Below are 20432 nucleotides of genomic sequence, written 5' to 3'. Positions count from 1 at the left end.
ATTTATCTGAAGGATCATGTGACTGAACTGGAGTAATGGCTGCTGAAAATGTAGCTTTGCCATCAGAGAAATAATTTTCATTTTAAAGTATATTAAAACAGAAAACGGATATTTTAAATTGTAAATAAAATTTCACAATATTAGTTTTTATTGCATTTTTGACTAAATAAATGCAGCATTGGTGAGCATGGGACTTTAAAAAGCATACTGATCCCAAACTTGCAAAATTATTAAGCAGTACAACAGTTTTCAAAATGAATTATAATAAGAAATGTTTTTGAGCATTAAACCAGCATATCAGTATGATTTCTGAAGAATCATGTGACTGAACTGGAGTAATGGCTGCTGAAAAAGTAGCTTTGCCATCAAAGAAATAAATTATATTTTAAAATATATTAAAACAGATATTTTAAATTGTAAATATTTCACAATATTACTGTTTTTATTGTATTTTTGATTAAATGCAGCATTGGTAAGCATGAGACTTTAAAGGGGTAGACTTTAAAATGCACTTTTACAAGTTGTTTGAACTGAAATGTGTGTTGGCAGTGTCTGTACACAACCACCCTATAATGATAAAAATCCACCCGGTGTTTTTTTTTTATCTCGTTAAATGTTTTCCCCTTTCTCAAATCGAGCAGATCTCAGATGCCTGTCTGTGTGACGTCACACAGACAGGCCCCTCCCACGATTGTTTGATTGACAGTAGCATTTCAGCACAGACTGGACTGGTGTCTTACCTCAGACCCGCCCTGAGTGAGCTGTCATCAGTCCGCCATAGTTTCACCGCCGGAGCAGGTGTCGACAAGAATGACTCCTAACAAGCGATTGAGGTGTTCTGTTGTTGGATGTAATAATGAACATAGCAGTCGTCATTTACTCCTGACATCTGAGGCGCTGAACTCGCAGTGGATTTCGTTTGTTTCGGAAAGGGATTGCTCCCCCGATCTGCCTAAATGCGTCTATGTTCACGCGAATCATTCATGATCCAGCCTCATCTACAGAAGAAGTGAGTATAATGTTTTGTAATGAATCTTTGCAAATCGCCTTTCCTAATAATGTGCTAATTAGCAAGTTTCACGATGAATGCGGCTAAAGTAAACAGTCTCTCTGAGAGCAGCTCGGAAGAGAGGGGCGGGGTCAGCAGAGCTCATTAACATTTAAAGGGAAATGCTACAAAAACGGCTTGATCTGAAAAGAGCTGTTTTTGACAGGGTAAAAAAAAAGGTGTTTTTACACTACCATTGTGAAATTTTAATCAAACTATGTTACAGACTTTTCATTAAGACCCTAAAGAATCATATCAACTTGTGGAAAATGGGCATCATATGACCCCTTTAAAAAGCTTACTGACTTTAAAAAGCTTACTGAGCTATACTACAAATAAATACATATATATATATACACATACAGCAGTCTACTGTAGCAACTGCTTTAGTGGATGAGACAAAAAAAAAGTTGCTTTTTATCTGAAATGCTGATCTAAAAATCAGAAAGTGAGAAAAATAAAAGGCAAGTGACTTTCTTCACTACACGATAATCTGACAGGAAGTCAAGCCCATCAATCCACCGAGCTCCCTCTCTCGTTGTGATTTATTCCCAGTGACCATCTGGACAGTGGACAAACAATGTGGCAAGAGCTGTGAATGACCAGCCACATTAGTCATAGGCTTTTACCTCGACCCCTTAGGTCCCTAATCTTTACACTTTTGGTCTTTTACTGTGGCCAAATGACCGGAGCCCCTTTTCTCACTGGCTGCTGACACGGTCTTTCCCACTGGACAAAAGGCTTTGAGCTGCTGCACCCCCACCGCCCTTCACTGTTACCACCCCACCCCACCACTGCCCCTATCTCTGACCCAACTGACAGGAACAGGAGTTTGTTTTGTTTTCTGAGACGACAGGAATGAGAATGGAACTCTAAAGCCGCGCGGCTACAAAGACATTACGGGGGGGCCGGTGGGCCATGATCCGCTTGTGAATATAAAGAGGAGGGAAAACAAATGAAGAAGCGCCAGTGTTAATCATATTTAAATGCTTCTGGAGAAGCATGGTCAAATAACATATATAGATAAAGGTATTAAGAATAATAGGACTGGCATGCCTCTTTCCATAGGCTTTTACCTCGACCCCTTAGGTCCCTAATCTTTACACTTTTGGTCTTTTACTGTGGCCAAATGACCGGAGCCCCTTTTCTCACTGGCTGCTGACACGGTCTTTCCCACTGGACAAAAGGCTTTGAGCTGCTGCACCCCCACCGCCCTTCACTGTTACCACCCCACCCCACCACTGCCCCTATCTCTGACCCAACTGACAGGAACAGGAGTTTGTTTTGTTTTCTGAGACGACAGGAATGAGAATGGAACTCTAAAGCCGCGCGGCTACAAAGACATTACGGGGGGGCCGGTGGGCCATGATCCGCTTGTGAATATAAAGAGGAGGGAAAACAAATGAAGAAGCGCCAGTGTTAATCATATTTAAATGCTTCTGGAGAAGCATGGTCAAATAACATATATAGATAAAGGTATTAAGAATAATAGGACTGGCATGCCTCTTTCCAGCTTAATGTAGGCTTTTGTGTAGCTCTTAGAGGAAATGAGGGCCGTCGAACAAGCCTGTTGCCCGGCAAAATCACCTTCCCGATGGCGCGCACAAGTTTGCTTTGTTGGGCTCCTTTACGGGATTGCATGTTTTAAATTCAGCATTAAGAATGAATGCTCAGCCGAGCAACCGTGAAGGCTCTCTCTGTCATAGGGAGACTCAAATGAGAAAATGGAAGGCAATCAACATGCTCCATAAATTGGAGGCCAGTGGCGCTATAGTGCTACAGTGTCTTCTCCAACTCTCTGCACCGTAAACAAAACAACGCAATGAAATGTAAAATGACGCTGTGACTAAACGTCTCAAGATCGCTGGGGAAAACAAGCATATCAAGGTCACGAGGTGCTTGCTGAGAGCATAAGCATTTCAGTTATTGGAAGAACTTGACTACTGTACCATAGTTTTTATCTGTTTGCAAAAAATTTACTGAGTGTTTAATAGAAGCAGGTGCTAAAGCCTTTATTCCCAACGTAGATTTGTTGTTCTTTTAGCAAGTTGGTGCAAATGAGAACGAGGAAGAAAAAAAAAGACAGCAAGGGAAATCAGAGAAATTCAGAGTTGCTTTCCTCAAGCAGCTGACAGAAGCTGCCCGTCTCAATTAGGACCAGGTTATTTTCCTAATGGTCACTGGAACATGTCTTTTCAGAACAGCCTGACCCTGACCTTGAGGACAAACAGTAAACCGCAAAGTCTTTGTGAAGAAAGAAAATACTTTATTTATAGATCAGCTAAGTGTCGATCAAGCGGCATCGGTGCTTGGGGAGGAAAGAAAAAACGAGGGGCCTGGGGGGAAATGCTTTTGAAGCAACTAATATAGAGGTCTGCCTCGATCACTTCAACCCCCTTTTTAATTCCATTAGAAAGCCAATTGATTTGGCTTTGCAGCCACCGAGCGTGGCAGTCGTACGCTATACACTCCCAGGTAAAAATCCTTGGTGAAAACGGAGGGTTTAAAAAAACAGCAATAAACTAAGAGATGTTTTCATTGTGAGAGCACATTAGAGGATGCATTAGACAACTGGAGATGCTTAAAGGGTCCATGGGAAAAGAATCAGGGGCTTAGTGTGCTTCAAACAGCAAAAAACGGAAGAAAAAGAAAACATTATCAGTTCGTAAAACTCAAGCCCACCAAATGTTCAAAAAGGCCCCGTCGCCCCATGATGATTTCATGGCGTGTTTAATTTAGATAGAATCTAATTAATTTACATTTGATACTGGAGGAGATGCTTTCATCAGCCTGTCATTTATCCTGTGTGTTAACACCTGTTAATTCACTATCTCCCCAGTAATGAGCTTTTAAAAAGGAAAGAAGGCTCTGCATGCCCAAACACATTCGCAAAACACACAAACAACATCTTTCACAGATGTGAGGAACTACTCTGACAGATAGATTCACCAAACACGGGTCACTCCCAATGAGATCCTGGCTGACCTCCAGTCCTGCTGCCTGATTATCATCAAAGCATTTGTCATGGGACAGAACTGCAGAGAGCCATCAAATAAGATCTTAAGGTGATATCTTATTATTCCAACCACATACAAGCAAACCAGCATCCCTCCGCTGCTGCAAGCTTCCTGGCATTTCACTTGCTTCTAAACAAGAAAACATATTTATATACAGTCTCTCCTTTTCAATCACACAGAAGTCTAGCTCTATATTTTCTTTTACATTCGACTTCCTATATGTGAAGGGAATATGCTTTGGAATCATATTAACGGGCCGTCAGGTACTAGAACAGCTATATTTTCAAAGAGCCCGTGGTCACAAATGTCATTCTGTGAATTCACAATGCGCTGCATCCATGTGCCGCGACCGACCTGAGAATGAATCAGCGAGCGAGGAGAGAGAGAGATGAGAGATATAGAGAAACGCAGCGAGAGTGACAAAATCAAATCAAAACGATGTCTCCGCACAACACATCTAGTGCGCACCTTTATCTGTCATATTTCAAGGTTGGTGACTTGGTTTCAATTATGTCTGCTTTGTTTGGAGCCACGTGGGGAAAAATATCGAAGGGTGCATTTCATAACCAACAGACAGAAATTAGTATTGGCATGGTGGCGTTACAAAGTTATCTGAACGACTTCTATATGTAGTCGAAGTGCACTTATACTGACATGCTTGAAATACAGTTGTAATTTTTTGCTGGTCTTAATATATTAAAGAATAAAGAATGATGAAGAAGAAAATAACAGGTTAAGAGGAGCTTGAGTATGCAGTCAAGTGCACTACATCTGAGACGTCCAGCAGGGGGAGCTCTACCTGCCCTCATTGGCAACGGCCACACAAGCTTCAAGTTAAGACTAAGACAGACCTCAAATGACCTCTGACCTTATGGATAACATAGGAGCATGTGTTATTCTACACATGAAATCCGCTCGTTAAACGGCGAGTTTCTCACTCATTTCACATTGATTGACCCTTTACATTTGTTCAGATCCTGGAACAAGGCTTCCTTTAAAAAAAATTACGGAAACTGAGTGTAATATTAAAGCCAAAATTGGTTTAATAAGAACAGGACATCCTTTATATAAACCAAAACCGCAGAGTAGATTAAATAAATACACATCAGCTAGACGATTATTATTTTGTTTTAACTCTCGATGTTTGTAGTCTAGTGCCTTCCTCCGCCTGCCACAAATCAGACGCGCGCTTTGGGAGTCTCTGGCCTCTCTCAGGGCCGTATATCTCATAGACCTTGAGCCCTGCAAATTACAGCAAACACAGGATAAGACTCTTGTTTCTAAAACCAGACCGGCCTGTATGCCACACATTCTTCTGAAGAGTTAGTCTGAATCCCTAGTGCTCTCAGAGAGACATAATGGCACATATACATCACACACAAACATAAAAATCTCAGAAGAAACGCCACCTCCTGCGAGAACGTTTAGAAACGGCGTCTGTATGAGGAATGTGCGTCACAATCTGTTACGACAGAGACATCGCAAACAAGACCTTGCGCCCAGGGTGCGACTCCTGAGGGTCTCAGGTGAATGTTTATCAGTGGTGAAATCCCTAACTGAGCTTATTGGGTGAGAAGATACTGCATTCCTGAGGAGAGAGAGGACTTTCTTTTTTCCCTCCAAACGAGGCCACTGGCCTTTCACCTCGCCTAGAGACCCTCCCTGGGGTTAAAGTGTAATCCAGGGCGTATGACCATAAAGACCTGAGCCTAAAGGCCAAGGACTGGCACATTTTCTGAATTACACTGTTCTGTCGACCACATATCAAAGCGGCAGGGTGCCTAGCGGCAGCTTTCCCACTGTATTTTTCATTTAAAGCTTTATAGCTGGGTGTAAAGCAACCTAGATTTAGGATAATAGAGATTGATTGCAAAAATTTGATAGAAGGATTCGTAAATCTGACGTTGATGGGGAATTAGTTAAACAAGCTCAAAATACATTCAAAAAATTAGATTGCATAGTTAGATCATTTACATATTAGAGCATAATTTTCTAATCTAGCTTCCTGTTGCTGCCAGCTCTGTGAATATAAGCACACTTATCTGAAGGTATCTATTAAAATGCTTTTAACATCACTACTCCTCTTACAGAGCCAAAATTTCTTAAATTTTCGGTCAAAGTGCTTTAAAGAAAGATTTTCAGACATTTAATGAAAGCCATATGGGGAAAGAAACTGGGTAAAAGAAAAGAGCCGTTTAAATGGCATTCCCATCCCCCGTTTTCCCAGGGTAAAGAAGGGAGAAAAAGGTTTTGTGTGTCTCACTGTACAAAAGGAAGCAGATTTGCGGATGAGATGACCCTGTGACCCCTGGAGCCGTTGAAAGGTTCTCAATGGCATAAACCCCACATAATCAATCACATTCTGGGGCTGTGGTCAGCACTGGGCCGCACAGGCAGCCCTCTGAGCTGGACTGTAAACAGACACCCAATTCTACAGTGTGAGGGGGGGATGAAAGACCCTAACGGCATTCCTTTATTCTTCTCTTTGTGTGTGTGTGTATGTGTAAAAAACCCAAGTAAACAGACACATCCAAACATCTTATTATATCAGCAGGATGCCTAAAAAAATGAATGAAGATAATTCTTCTACCCGCAGATGAGAATAAAGGACAAATCCATTCATTTTCGACACAAAGGCACCGAACTGAGGTGCTCAAGGCTGCATCTGAACCCGATGCTACTCTGGGTCCCGTGTCTTAAGAACAGGAGGAAAGATTAACTCGGACCGCCGCACACCCAACCTTTATGACTGAGCAATCAATGGTTGAGTATTTTCAGTGGTATCTTATCTAGCATTTCATTTCTTCTGCTTTGTGTGACTTGTGAGCGAGTGACCAGGTGTCATCTATCAAAACAATCCTAGTCTCTGGAAACCTGCTATTAACTGATAAGGGCAAGCCTCCATGGCATAATGGCTCCCACCTGAGTTCACAACTCAACTCTGTTTGGAAACAGGCAGGCATAGGGGAATGAGAGAAATTGAAGGTGAAGAGCTTACATATAATCAGTGCTAAGGCAAGCAACACTATTACTACTGCTCATACTTGGGTTAGGGATTTCAACTCCTAAACCTCTATTAAACCTAGGTGCATAGGTGCTTGATCATGCATATATATGCTATTAGTTTATAAGCAATTATACTAATGATTTTCACCTGGACGATAATTTAACATGCAAATAAATAAATAAAGTTGCTAAGCAAACAGATAGAAAATGCTTTTAAAGAAGACAAAAAAAAGCCATATCTAGGATCGGGTCGGCTTGTCTGACCAAGCAACCACCTAGCATCATTGCAGTTACTTGTGCATTAACAAACACCATTAATAATATAGTTATTTTTGACTAACATGGATAAAAACTAAAAATCAATGGAAAAAAAAATTGCATCATATAATATTACAGTTTTTTTTTAATCAAAAGTATGTTTATCAATTATAGATGTATACTATAGTTGAAAGAGATGAGATATATAGAGAAACACAGCTTAAGAGTCTTAGATTAAATATAGATGTATATTACATCATAAATGTATAAATCTGCTTGTCTTTTTGTAAAATTGTAAAGAAAATTATTTAATGAATTTAAAATTTGAAAAATATTAAGTATTATATAATGCACAAAATAAAATATGTAAACATACATTGCTAAAAAATAAATAAAAAGTGTCGTGGAGCCAGTGAAAATGTTCGCAGGGTTAAAAAAAAAATTACTGGCATCATAAAAAGCCTTACTGTTGAGCATTTGCATATCACTGTTATGTGAATGTAAAATAAAATAAATACCATACAGGAATGGAGCTTTAAACCTATGGAAAACTCACATAAAAATGTGAATATTCACCTTTTATAACTGCAGATATATGAAGGTCTTTACTCTAGGCAGGTATATGAAGGCATTCATATATGGAGGCATTTATATCTGGCCCAGAAATGAAGACGAAGAGCAAAAGCTGTTATGGAATCATTCACTCGCTGCTCCATCAATTGCACAGGCACAGGTAGTGAGAACCAGCTCACTGGTTAAATTGGCCAGTGTGAAGACCGTGCCACTAGACAACAAGACCTGATCGCTCCTTTGTTTGGGGTGAAAGGTTGGAAGTGTTCACACTAATCTCAGAGTTCACAATTAAGTAACAGAAGAGTGTCTTCCACCTCCCTTCACTCCCCCTTCTCCTTTCAGGGGAACAAACAGCACCAAATCCCCCATCGCTAATGGAAAAGTATTTGCACTGTAAATTAAAGGGTAGACTTTTTTTATGCTTTGTACAGATCACTTTTGGGATGTCTGCAAACAGCTCAAATCTAATTACAGGGTTTGGGGGGGTTGGATTTACTCGAAAAGCTGAAGGAACAAAAGAAGACTGGCCCATTGTGGAGTAGCTCTGTTGCGTCTCCAGTGAATCCTTGTCTATTCAAGCCACTCGTGGGACGGGGGCTAATCCATTACAGGGATACTTCAAGGTGGGAAACTCAATCACAAAGGGTCTGTGTGTGTACGGTTTCTGAGTTTTATCATAGCAGAAGATTGTCTTGTACTTCAGTTCTCCTTTTCATATCTTAACTCCCCCTCAGCATTTAATTACCTATGGTTATTAGCGCTGAGATACAACGCATTCAGAACCGAGGCGGATATCGCTTGTTCAACACAGGATGAGTCTTATTGTAGCATGCAGGGGCGTCCCATCTCGGGCGAGTTTGGCGGACAAGATCGGGAGATTCCTGCTGGCTTCTTTACAGCACGTGAATCGCCGGGCCTACAGGAGTCCGTAATCTCCCCACAAAACTTTTATTTTCTTTTGGACATGTGCTGCTGTCTCTCCTCACAAAGCCTCTCTCTCATCGAGATTCCCTTCCCTAACGCCGTGCCAGGCGGATTTAGACATCACTATTTGCTGTCAAATCTCTGCCGTGAAACAATGCACGCTGCGGCCATCACGCAGAGATGCCACAAAACCCCATTCCCCCCCACTGTACCTACTAGGCTGGGATGGTGACCCTCGGTGCAGCCCGTCAGCTGCGGTGGGTCTTCTTCGAAGGGCCACCGGCCTGAGTTCCCAAGCGGACCGCTTACATCGACTTAGTTGATAAAAGTGGAGCTCATTGTGGGAATTTATACTTCGCCTAATGGCTAAACATTCTTGCCAACAGATGATTACTTTTGGGTGTTGGCCGCACGTCTGCACATGGTATCTATCAGCCAACTGAGCATCTCACCCACTGGAAAACTCATTTAGATCCTATCTAGGGAAAAAATTAGTTGTGAAAAAAACAGAGGCCAGGTCGGTCTGCGCTTGATTTAATTTGGTCACTGATACAGAGTCCAAGCACTTGTGCCCTCTGTATTTGGGGAAAGGAGAGGAAAAAAAATCAAAATAAAAAGCTTGACACACACACACACACACCACTTCAAAGGATTTAAGCGTCAAACAGGGTCTAAGCCGCTGCCTCTGCTGGACCGGCAAAATCCCACATAACACATTCAGATAATCATTTTCAGTCTTTTCGTTTAAATCTTACAGCCCTCTGAATAGAGCTTGAAAAGCTAAATTGACATGGGGGTCAAATGATTTCGGGTTTAAAGTCTGCTCCGTGTCACCTGTTATTCACCCTGCAAGCTCAAAACAGAACGGGCAGAGCTGTATGTGGAATGACAGTTTTTATGACACAGGAATGGGAAAACAGTTACGAGGATATCATATGCTCAAGCTGCTACTTTAGGAAATCGTACTTACGAAGTGATTTAAGTTACAAATTAGTGTTTTTTTTGTTCTAATGAAAAAAAAAAAGATGAATATTAGATGTATCTATCACTCTCATGCTGTCACTAAAAATTGTGGTAAATTAAGTTAGTTCGTACATCAATGCAGCAATAATAGCAAGCTTACAGCCAACCTGCAATGAGGATAATGAAGGCCTACAGTAACCAAGCTGGGTGCAGGCGGTCAGCGGGGCTCGGACAGATGGGTCCTCCGCTTGAGTGTGGGACAGCTTGCTCAGTAATGGATGTAGAATGAGATATGGGGATAGAGTCTGGCATAGCTAATAGTCATTTAATCAGCTGCAGCTGACCGGCACATGGACACCATTTCTGATGCCATGCTGTCTCAGAGCGATCCAACCCCATCAGCCTTTACCTACAAACACTGCCATAATTCAGGCTAAGAGCTCATTGTCCTGTACAAAAAAACAAAAAAAAACAAAAAAAAAATAAATGCACTGGAAAACACATTTGGATTAAAGCAATGCCCCTGGGAGTATTTCTTGTAAGTGTCCTGTCCTGAAGGTGACTTTCAGGAACATCGTGCAACTACGCCGGGACCATTTTTTATGCGTAAAAAAAAAAAAAAAACAGAAAAATTAAATGGTGCCATTTAAAAGAAATTTAGAAATTATAAATATATAGTTACAAATATAAAAATATTATAAATTTATAAATTTGTATTTCTATATTTTTTAAATATTATATTGTTTATATATATATATATATATATATATATATATATGCCACACACTGGCAGTCAAACAAAAGTTTGTAAAATAAAAGAATATATATGTAATATATTAAATTTTAAAATATACTTCAAACAGAAAACAGTTATTTTAAATAGTAATAATGTTACAATTCTTAATGCATTTTTGTTCAAATAAATGCAGCCTTGACTTTCAAAATTAATGATTAATAATGAATTATTCCAAACTTCTGGCTACCAGTGCACATGTTCCCTCATGGGCATGTTTCTGGTCACCTTCTGAAGCACTATAGCAAACAAAATTGCCTTTGTGTAAATTGAACAGGATGCCCAAACCAGCCCACATTCATACGAATTGGCTTGTGCAACTTTAATGCACACTGACAGGTTAATTACGTCACAATTAGCTAAATGCCTAACAGCCGTTCTACTAGTAGCGGTGTGATTGAGTTAATAGAGGGGTATGACATGACCTGTGTTTACCGGTGGCACCGACCCCATTTGTGAGAGTAACAAGCTCGTGGAGGGGTTGAGAAGTGGAAGCCTTTGGGCACATTATTCGGGGATATTTTCAGATGTGGGAGAGTAAGTAATGTGGGGGGTGGGGGGGTGGGGAGAGAACCCAAAAAAAGCGCTCTCTTCTCTTTCTCGCTGTGCCAAAACACAGCCGTGTTGCTCTATTCCTTTCTCTCACTCTGTCAAAACTATTTCTGGCTTCAGAGAAGAAAGTGTTTACTCTGTGGCCTGGTTCACTGGAGTCACGCCGTGTTCCCACCGAGCAAATCCGCTGTTCTCTCTCCAAAATGGTTTGCATATTTTCCCTGTAACACAAGACTTAAAAAGGACGAGAGGAAATCAAGAGGGAAGGGGGGAGCCGCTGCTATTATATCTGGATTTACATGCAGTCAGCTGCTCGGCCGGTTTAAAGAAGGCTTTGTGACAACTATGCCACCGACCTCGTCTATAACCATATCTGTAAGCGGTAAACCAATAATGGCTGTGATGTTTCGAGGCGTATCGCTGATCGGGAGAGTCCTGGAAGTCTAACTGATTCATCGATAGAGATCTGATTGCGGAGACCCAGGAGCTTCATGGTCAGTTTCCTCATAATAGTTTTGTCAAAACACAATTCTGAGGTTCGTAGCTTCAGTAGAAACGCTGGAACTTCCCCCCCTAGCCTCAAATCTTCCATTCGAGCCGTCACAGCAAATAAAGCACCGCTGTGTGTGGTAAAGCGCATCTCTCGGCTAGACATCATATCAGTGCTTCAGATTGAGATGAGACATGCTGTTTCGCACTCTGTAAAAGTCAATACCCCTTATTTAAAATGCACAAACACACACAAAAGACCCTTCAGCAGGATTCATGAGTGAATTTTTCATTGCAGTCCCTTGAGATAAGTGATCGTGGAGCTGAAGTCTCTTCAAATTGGGCTGCCCTTTAAAGTAGGTCAGAACTGAGACACCAGTAACACTGGGGCTGTGCGTCAACAACAGCACATGATGTTGTTTTTCTCTCAGAGTCCTGGCACCAAACACGACTGACCATTTCTGCGCCTTAACCAACCTCTCCAACTGTCTAAAAGCCCCTGACGTCACAGGCGGCAAACACCTCGCCAAGGAATGCCATCAACAGTCATTCGAAGAGCCACACTGTAAAGTCCAGGTAATCAAGCTATTAAAACAAGCTATTTTGATGCTTTCAGATTACCTTATTTATGTTCTTTGCTGCACAGAGGACTATTAAATGCTGAATAAATAGAACATGTAAATAATTAGGTGAAACAAACCCGATTTATCAGTCTGAAATACTACAGACTGTACACAAGGGCCCCTCATTCTTCCAATCAACATATCACAGCAGCTGATTTCTCTGACATCAACAGAAATGAGACAAGCCTACAAAGGGACCCATTGAAGTGGTGGTGTTAGTCTGGAATGAGGCAGGAATCGTGCCGAACCATCTAAAACTCAAACAAGTTAACAAAAGCTCTTTTAACTAGAATTTTAATTAGATTTTAGATACTTTAGTACTTTAACACTTGAATCTACAGACACAAACATACATTGAAAAGTCTCAGCAAGTCTCATTTATTTGATCAAAAATACAGCAAGAACAGAAATATTGTAAAATATTTTTTATAATAACTGCTTAACTATTTTCTATAATAAAATGTAATTTATTCCTGTGAATTTGAAACATTCATGTTGAAATCCACAATTTTCAGGATTCTTTGATTGTAACATTTTGAATGTCTTTATACTGTCAGATTTGATCAATTTGGTGCAAATAAAAGTTGCTGAATAAAAACAGTAATTTCCCAAAAAAATAAAAATAAAATTAGGGCTGTCAGTTTAAGGCGTTAACTTAATTAGTTATGAAAAAATTATGCAATTAAAATATTTTAACACAGTTAAAGGTGCAGTAGGAGATCTTGGAAAATGCTAACTTTAGCCTGATAGCACTGAAAGCAAACGTCCCACCCTCCCTGCAATCGCCGTCCAAACCCTGAATGCATATACGCTCAAAGACCAGAATACCAGAGACAACATTACTACAATAGGCTACATCAGCGGTTCCCAATTCCAGCACATGTTCCGAAGTGAAGTAACCCCCTGCTCAGGGAGTAGGGAGCAATGAACACTGTGTAGGGATCATATCGATCGGAACACAGCTCATGCACGTAGCTCACTTCTAACGATTGCTATCGGGATGTGAAGAGACTTTCAACCAGCATAACAAAAAATGTTTCTGAAGACAATCACCTATTGCACCTCTAACGCACTGGCCCCACCCCAGACCTGTACATCATCTTGCATTTCATACAGTTGACTGTTGACAAATATGATGAAGCAGGGCAACAACTCCATAAATGCAATTATGCCCTAAAATTCAAGATATTGGTGCAAAAAATGCCCTGTATGAGTTTTTGGCTCATATTTCTATCATACGATATCACACGAGTGCTGTTTATGTCCAAATACCACGAGTGCAAATGTGATTTTATACAACAGGTCAGTAAATAAGAAGTTGATATTGTATGGAGTAAAATCGCTGTCAAAAATAATCGTACGTAATTCAAAGCATTTGTGTGTCATTTTAATTTACTCGTGCGTAATTTAAAAGTATTGTATGTAATTCTGTTTTTTGTCAGAGACGTATTTTTGACAGTCCTTTCGCACACCGCACTTCGTGTCGCAATTCGCATGTCGTGCGTGTAACAGAGCTGTTGTGAAAACAAGCGTTGTGTCTGTAAACTGTCATAGTCGTACATTTTGGAGTTGTACTCTAACAAACACACAAAATCTCGTATCTGTAAACTGTCGTGGCCGTAGATTTTGGAATCCAACTCTGACAAAAAACAGAATTACATACAATACTTTTAAATTACGCACGAGTAAATTAAAATGACACACAAATGCTTTGAATTACGTACGATTATTTTTGACAGCGATTTTATTCCATAATATTGCGTTATATTTTAAACACAATATTATGTGGTTTTGCTCAATTTTGCAAAGAATATATTACCTTTAAAGTCCGCATGAAATCAAAATTGACTTTATTTACTTTACTAGCGCACATAGCTAGTCTTGATGTGAACAATTAATCTGTGCAAATTAATCGGCTGAAAAAAATAGCTTGTCTTGGAAATCTTTAATCAAAATCTGAGCATTTACTTCCGCTCTGGAATGGCATTCCTTTTCTGATGACGTCAGTTTGACGGCTTGGGCCGAATATCCTTAACCACGCCCCTCCAACCGTTAGTTTGCTATAAGAGAGAGACAGAGAGGAGGGGCGCAAAAATAAAACCACGCCCTCTATTCAATATTCAGTTTCAGCTGGAAATATGGAAGCATATAGGTAGCGAAATTCAATTTAAAATGCAATATGCAAAATGGCAATGCAATATTCAAAATGGCAACGCAATATTCAAAATGGCATTGTATTTCTGTATTTAAATTTACATTTTCCATTACTCATACGTGCAAAGTTTGGCGTCACGTGGGTCACCCGCAGTGTAAGACGCTCAAAGCTCAAGACGCTCAGATAGACGTTCGGTTTGACGTTCAATCAGTCGATCGTTCGAACGTTTGATTTTAGCATGGAATACGCTTCATATATTTCTCTGTTCACGCTCCACTTCATCTGCCAGTGAATTCAACGATCTTATCAGATTTCGAGCCGCCATGTTTCAAACGATCCAAACGTAACACGCTTCCGCCAATCCCTGCCTTGAAGCAATGATTGACGGAGGGTGGGCGTGGTCAGCTCGGAATGCATTTTCAAATTGAATTTTGCTACAAATATCCCACGGCGTCATGATGAAAATGCAATCCTAAGTGTTCTAACTGTTAGTCTAAATGCATTTAGGACAAATAGCATTTAAATGATAATTTTGCTACCATTTCTGCTTGAACATGTTACACATATCAAATCAATTTGTGTTATACATTTTCATTTTCATTTCGCAACTTATAAAGCGTTCAAATGTGCATGCAATTTACATATTAAGACTACTGTTGGAAATGGCAAATGTAAATTATATAATTTAATTAACAGGGTTAACCTTGTAGTAGGTTTTAACACTGATTACTGTCAGACTTTCAAAATTATTTTTGAAGATTATAATAATTTAAAGCACAGCCACCAAAAAATCAGACTTTAGCACCTTTATACTTTGAGATCATTCTGAGGTTAAACACTGGGTTTTAACAATGCCTTAGAAAAAAACCAGATAATCTTAAAAAAATAAAGCATATACATGAATCCAAATTGGAAATAAAACAGTTATCAAATAAGCATGTGTACTGTTCTGTATCCTAAACTCCTGAAACATTGGTGTCTCATATTTTAGAGCAGTCAATGCAATTTGGGAAAGAAATCAATCATATCTGTATGCGTGTATAAATATTCAGATGTAACCCCCTTTGTAATCGTTAACATTTTCATAAGCAACTTTAATTTAATTGCACACTTTTCTTAGTAACTGTAACAGATTACAGTTACATTTATTTTGTAATTAAATTACGTAATTCCGTTACATGTAACTAGTTACTCCCCAACACTGTATACTGTACATTAACACACTTACTACTCATACTGTGTGTGTAGCATCTCTGCTGCTTTAGAGAGAAGCAGAAAATAATCTGACAACCACACTGTATTCAGGTGTGAAAAAACTAAATGCTGTTTCTCTCTTTAATAGAGAAAATGAAACAAATTCAATATCCTATCAGTCATGCCTAATTTTTTTGCCGTTTTGTTTCTGCCGTGTTATTCAATCATTGCGGCATCTGATTTTCCATGAATGGCTTTTGTTTGTCATTCATGCATGCAGGGCTACTTCATCGGCAGTCCTCCTGATAGCATTACAGAAAATGACCGCTGCTCCCTGCACTTCAGCCTTTTGCCAGTCGAGCTGCCAACTTGAAAACCGAGACCTGGATGTTTACAACGACAAGAAAACTTTGTCCATCGTAAACACCACCACCATGCCAACAGCTGTTAACTATTTATAAAGAGGGTGCAACTGCGAGTTACACATCCACTAGGGCTGGTGTGGGGGCAGAGATGTGGTTTTTGGCCTGTTAAGTAACAGTGGTAGCATAACGTAAGCAGAGCAAAATCAGACTTGGCTTCGAATCGAGGTTTTGGATGCAGGGTTTGTCACTCTGATCTGACTAACAGTGGGAGATAACAAGGTGAAATGTAAGCATTTCCTGTTGTGGCCTTTACACCATCTCGAAGAATGATTCAAAAACCACCCTCGGTGTGTAGCAAAATGTGGACGTCTGCGTGTCATGGCTAGTGTTCAAGAAAAAAAAAATCATGAAGCCGCAGACATAAAAACCCCCAATAACCCACTTCAAGTCTATCTAGGCTGTGAAAATGAAGCATATGGGTGAGCATATTGAGGGACTGTGGAAAAAAAAGCCAGCGTATCAAACTAGCCATGCGTTATAGCACATTTAAAATATAAGCCTGGTAGCCACAGGGGAGGCTGGCCTCACTGCTGTTCAGGTCCCTGGCAGGAAGACAAGTTTCACTGCCCATTTTTTTTACTCCAGACTCCAAATCTATATTTAGCCAGGCTTTTCCACTGGTATGCCTTTCTTTGATCGTTAGCCCTGTTTAACCCCTATTTACAATGGGCCCCATATTGGTCAAGGCTCTCGGGAGGCCCGGTCAGCGAGGGCACGGCAAGCCTTTTACGCATGTCTGTCAAATAACACAAAGTGCACCCAACCAGCTCTGACTGGGAGAGAGCTGGGCTGGATATATGAAATATTCATGATATATTTACAATGAATTGGCAAACTGTGAATATCAATAATTTCATTGTGTTTATTTGCTAATTTAGTTTCCTAAAGACTTGCAATCACTAGCGCAATAAAATAGCGTTTTAATAGCAATTATTCTGTAGCCAAAAGCTAGTTAGGGTTAATCTTGTCAGTTAAATTACTAATGAAAATGGTCAATAAAGAATGTTTTTATTTAGTCAACAGTAAAGATGAAGAATGTGCATCGACAATTAAGATTTGAATCAAAACATACTTTTGATAAAAATATGAAGAGAGAGAGAGAGAGAGAGAGAGAGAGAGAGAGAGAAAGATATCAACAATGCTTCAAAACACAGATTTAAAGAATGAATCATTAAATCAGTGTTTTGAACTGATTCATATATTTTATATATATAAAATAAGAAATAAAAACGAATCAAAACATTGTGTGTATGTGTGTGTATATATATGTGTATGTATGTGTGCGTGTATATATATATATATATATATATATATATGTAAAAATAAACTTGAAAAAAATGTTTACTTAAAATAAAATATAAAAAGATGTAGAACTGTTATTGCAAATAGTCATTTATTTTAAGTACTATAAAATATAAAAAATTATTATAAATATAAAAAGTACTATAAAATACTAGTTATTTATATAATTTGTAGAACTATGTTATTTCTAATTTTCATTTATTTCAAGTACTATAAAACATAATTACTATAAATATTGTTACATTTTATAGCACTTGAAAAATGAAAATGAGAAATAACTGATTTATTTTTTTCCTTATATTGACGGCCCTAGGTCAGGAAACAGTATTTGCAGAAGTAATATTGAAGCCACAATGAACTACAGACAGACTGTTTGAAGCCTTCACACATTTTTAAACATATTCACCCAATCGCATTTGATGCTGGTTTAAAATGACTGTCTGCATCACAACGATTAAAGTTCTGAACACTCACTCAAGCCATTTTTGCAGCCATAAAAGCTCCATTCAAGTGTGTCCACTTACATATGAAAGACCTAATTCAATACGCTGAACTATTGACTGTACATTTTAAGGATGTCAATCTCGAGTACCTAGTTCCTGAAGGTGGTTCAAGGCCACATGGGTGTGATGAATCTTTTCAGCACAACAAAATGGTAACATGATCAGAAATGTAATGCATTAAGGGTGCTTTCTATACCCAAATTGATCTAAGTGAGCCAGACTGCTATGCTGTGGAGTGCTAGACACGTTTGTGTTAGAACATTCTCCCGAGGGCAGATAGCGAGGATTGTCTGGAAAGTGAGGAGTCATAGCATGGCAGTGTACTGAGGGCCACTTGCAGCAGCACAGCTCTTGTGTCCAGCAACCCAGCAGAGGTCATCATATCAGGGTCAGGTGCACATGAGCACATACCCCACTCGGGTTACCACCAAGTTCGTAAGCAGAGGCGGAAACTGGAGAGGTCTTCCTTCCACGCCACAACATTGTTTTGAGGGCACCTAATAAACAAACAGATCCAACCAAGGCTGGCCACAACTGCCCTGTTTCTCACAACCAATAATTTAACTGCCTAGAATGACAAGCAGGTATGTATGTGCGGAATTGTTGGAGTTGGTTGCCAGCTTTACCCCATACCTGCTAGAGTGGCTTGCCTTTCACCTCTTCCAGTAAACATTTGCCTGTCACCATGTGTTCCAAAGTTGTTGGACGCAACTCTTCAAACACATGATCGTGGCCCAAGCTTTATTCGTTTATAAATAACCAAGGTGGCTGACTGTTTACCACACTTTGTGAATAAACACACAGAGTGAACTCCTCTTCATAGAATGCAAACGGATATGATTTGATTTGCATTCTGTATTACGTTGCTTGTTTTGTAAATATAAATAAATCGAAAAGATATTTTATATTGCATGGATACAAGTTTGGGGACTTGAACTCATACTGTAAATACAGTAAATAATGAATAATTTAATAATACATTTGCATAAAATAATTACATAAAAGCAATATAACAGTTCTTAAAGTTATTAATTTTTTAATGTATTATATATATACAGGTGCATCTCAATAAATTAGAATGTCGTGGAAAAGTTCATTTATTTCAGTAATTCAACTCAAATTGTGAAACTCGTGTATTAAATAAATTCAGTGCACACAGACTGAAGTAGTTTAAGTCTTTGGTTCTTTTAATTGTGATGATTTTGGCTCACATTTAACAAAAACCAATAAAATAAAACCAATAAAAAAAACATTTTTAGTGAATAGTTGGCCTTCTGGAAAGTATGTTCATTTACTGTACATGTACTCAATACTTGGTAGGGCCTCCTTTTGCTTTAATTACTGCCTCAACTCGGCATGGCATGGAGGTGATCAGTTTGTGGCACTGCTGAGGTGGTATGGAAGCCCAGGTTTCTTTGACAGTGGCCTTCAGCTCATCTGCATATTTTGGTCTCTTGTTTCTCATTTTCCACTTGACAATACCCCATAGATTCTCTATGGGGTTCAGGTCTGGTGAGTTTGCTGGCCAGTCAAGCACACCAACACCATGGTAATTTAACCAACTTTTGGTGCTTTTGGCAGTGTGAGCAGGTGCCAAATCCTGCTGGAAAATGAAATCAGCATCTTCAAAAAGCTGGTCAGCAGAAGGAAGCATGAAGTGCTCCAAAATGTCTTGGTAAACGGGTGCAGTGACGTTGGTTTTCAAAAAAACACAATGGACCAACACCAGCAGATGACATTGCACCCCAAATCATCACAGACTGTGGAAACTTAACACTGGACTTCAAGCAACGTGGGCTATGAGCTTCTCCACCCTTCCTCCAGACTCTAAGACCTTGGTTTCCAAATGAAATACAAAACTTGCTCTCATCTGAAAAGAGGACTTTGGACCTCCACAACATTCTAATTTATTGAGATGCACCTGTATATATATATATATATATATATATATATATATAAAAACACAAAATAAATATGAAACATGATTTAAGAAAGCTTAATTTTGAAATTCTGCAAAGGCATATGACAAAACATAAAAAATTAGATTTTTCTAAAATGTGAAAAATGTGAGGAAAAAAAAAGAAATTTAGATAACAGAAAAATAAAGCTTGTGCATGTTTTTCCTGAAAGAATAGAAGATACAGTAGGTAGAGTAATAATTTCTCTTATTAAACGTAAACGCATGAGGGCCCTCAAATCCAAACTTGTACATACAGTGACATACTGCATGTACTGAATGCAAGACATTTGAGTGTGTTTGATGTGTGCAGTAGTGCTGTGTTCGATACATCGATACGACGATGTATCGTCACAGAGATTTGACGATACGAGTACCGATACAGCTGTCCCAGTATCGATATTGTGGCACGTGTGCAGCAGTGGACCGCGCTTAATTTGAATACAAGAACAACTTTTAAAACGGAGTAGAAAAGTGCAAGGTTTCAAAAAATAATGAATAGAGCATAATATATAGGCTACAACAAGGTTTAATCTGGCCGCAGAGGAACACAACCGGGGTTGCCTGATATAAAGAGACGTAATCCCCAAAACAGAGCTTCCCACTTGCGCAATACAGAAATATCTGCTAAGTGTGCTACTTATCTTTGT

General features: G+C 39.3%; 1 protein-coding gene across 1 annotated transcript in view; it reads right to left on the bottom strand.

Moving 5' to 3' along the window:
- Positions 1-20432, bottom strand: part of LOC107731448 (zinc finger and BTB domain-containing protein 16-A-like) — a 66580-nt gene that overhangs the window by 19334 nt on the left and 26814 nt on the right. The window lies entirely within an intron of this gene.

Source organism: Sinocyclocheilus rhinocerous, unplaced genomic scaffold (genome assembly GCF_001515625.1).
Source record: "Sinocyclocheilus rhinocerous isolate Xijiao unplaced genomic scaffold, SAMN03320098_v1.1 scaffold2988, whole genome shotgun sequence".
NCBI classification, from domain to species: Eukaryota; Metazoa; Chordata; class Actinopteri; order Cypriniformes; family Cyprinidae; genus Sinocyclocheilus; species Sinocyclocheilus rhinocerous.
Note: the sequence above shows the minus strand (reverse complement) of the source record. Positions and strands in the feature narration are given on the sequence as shown.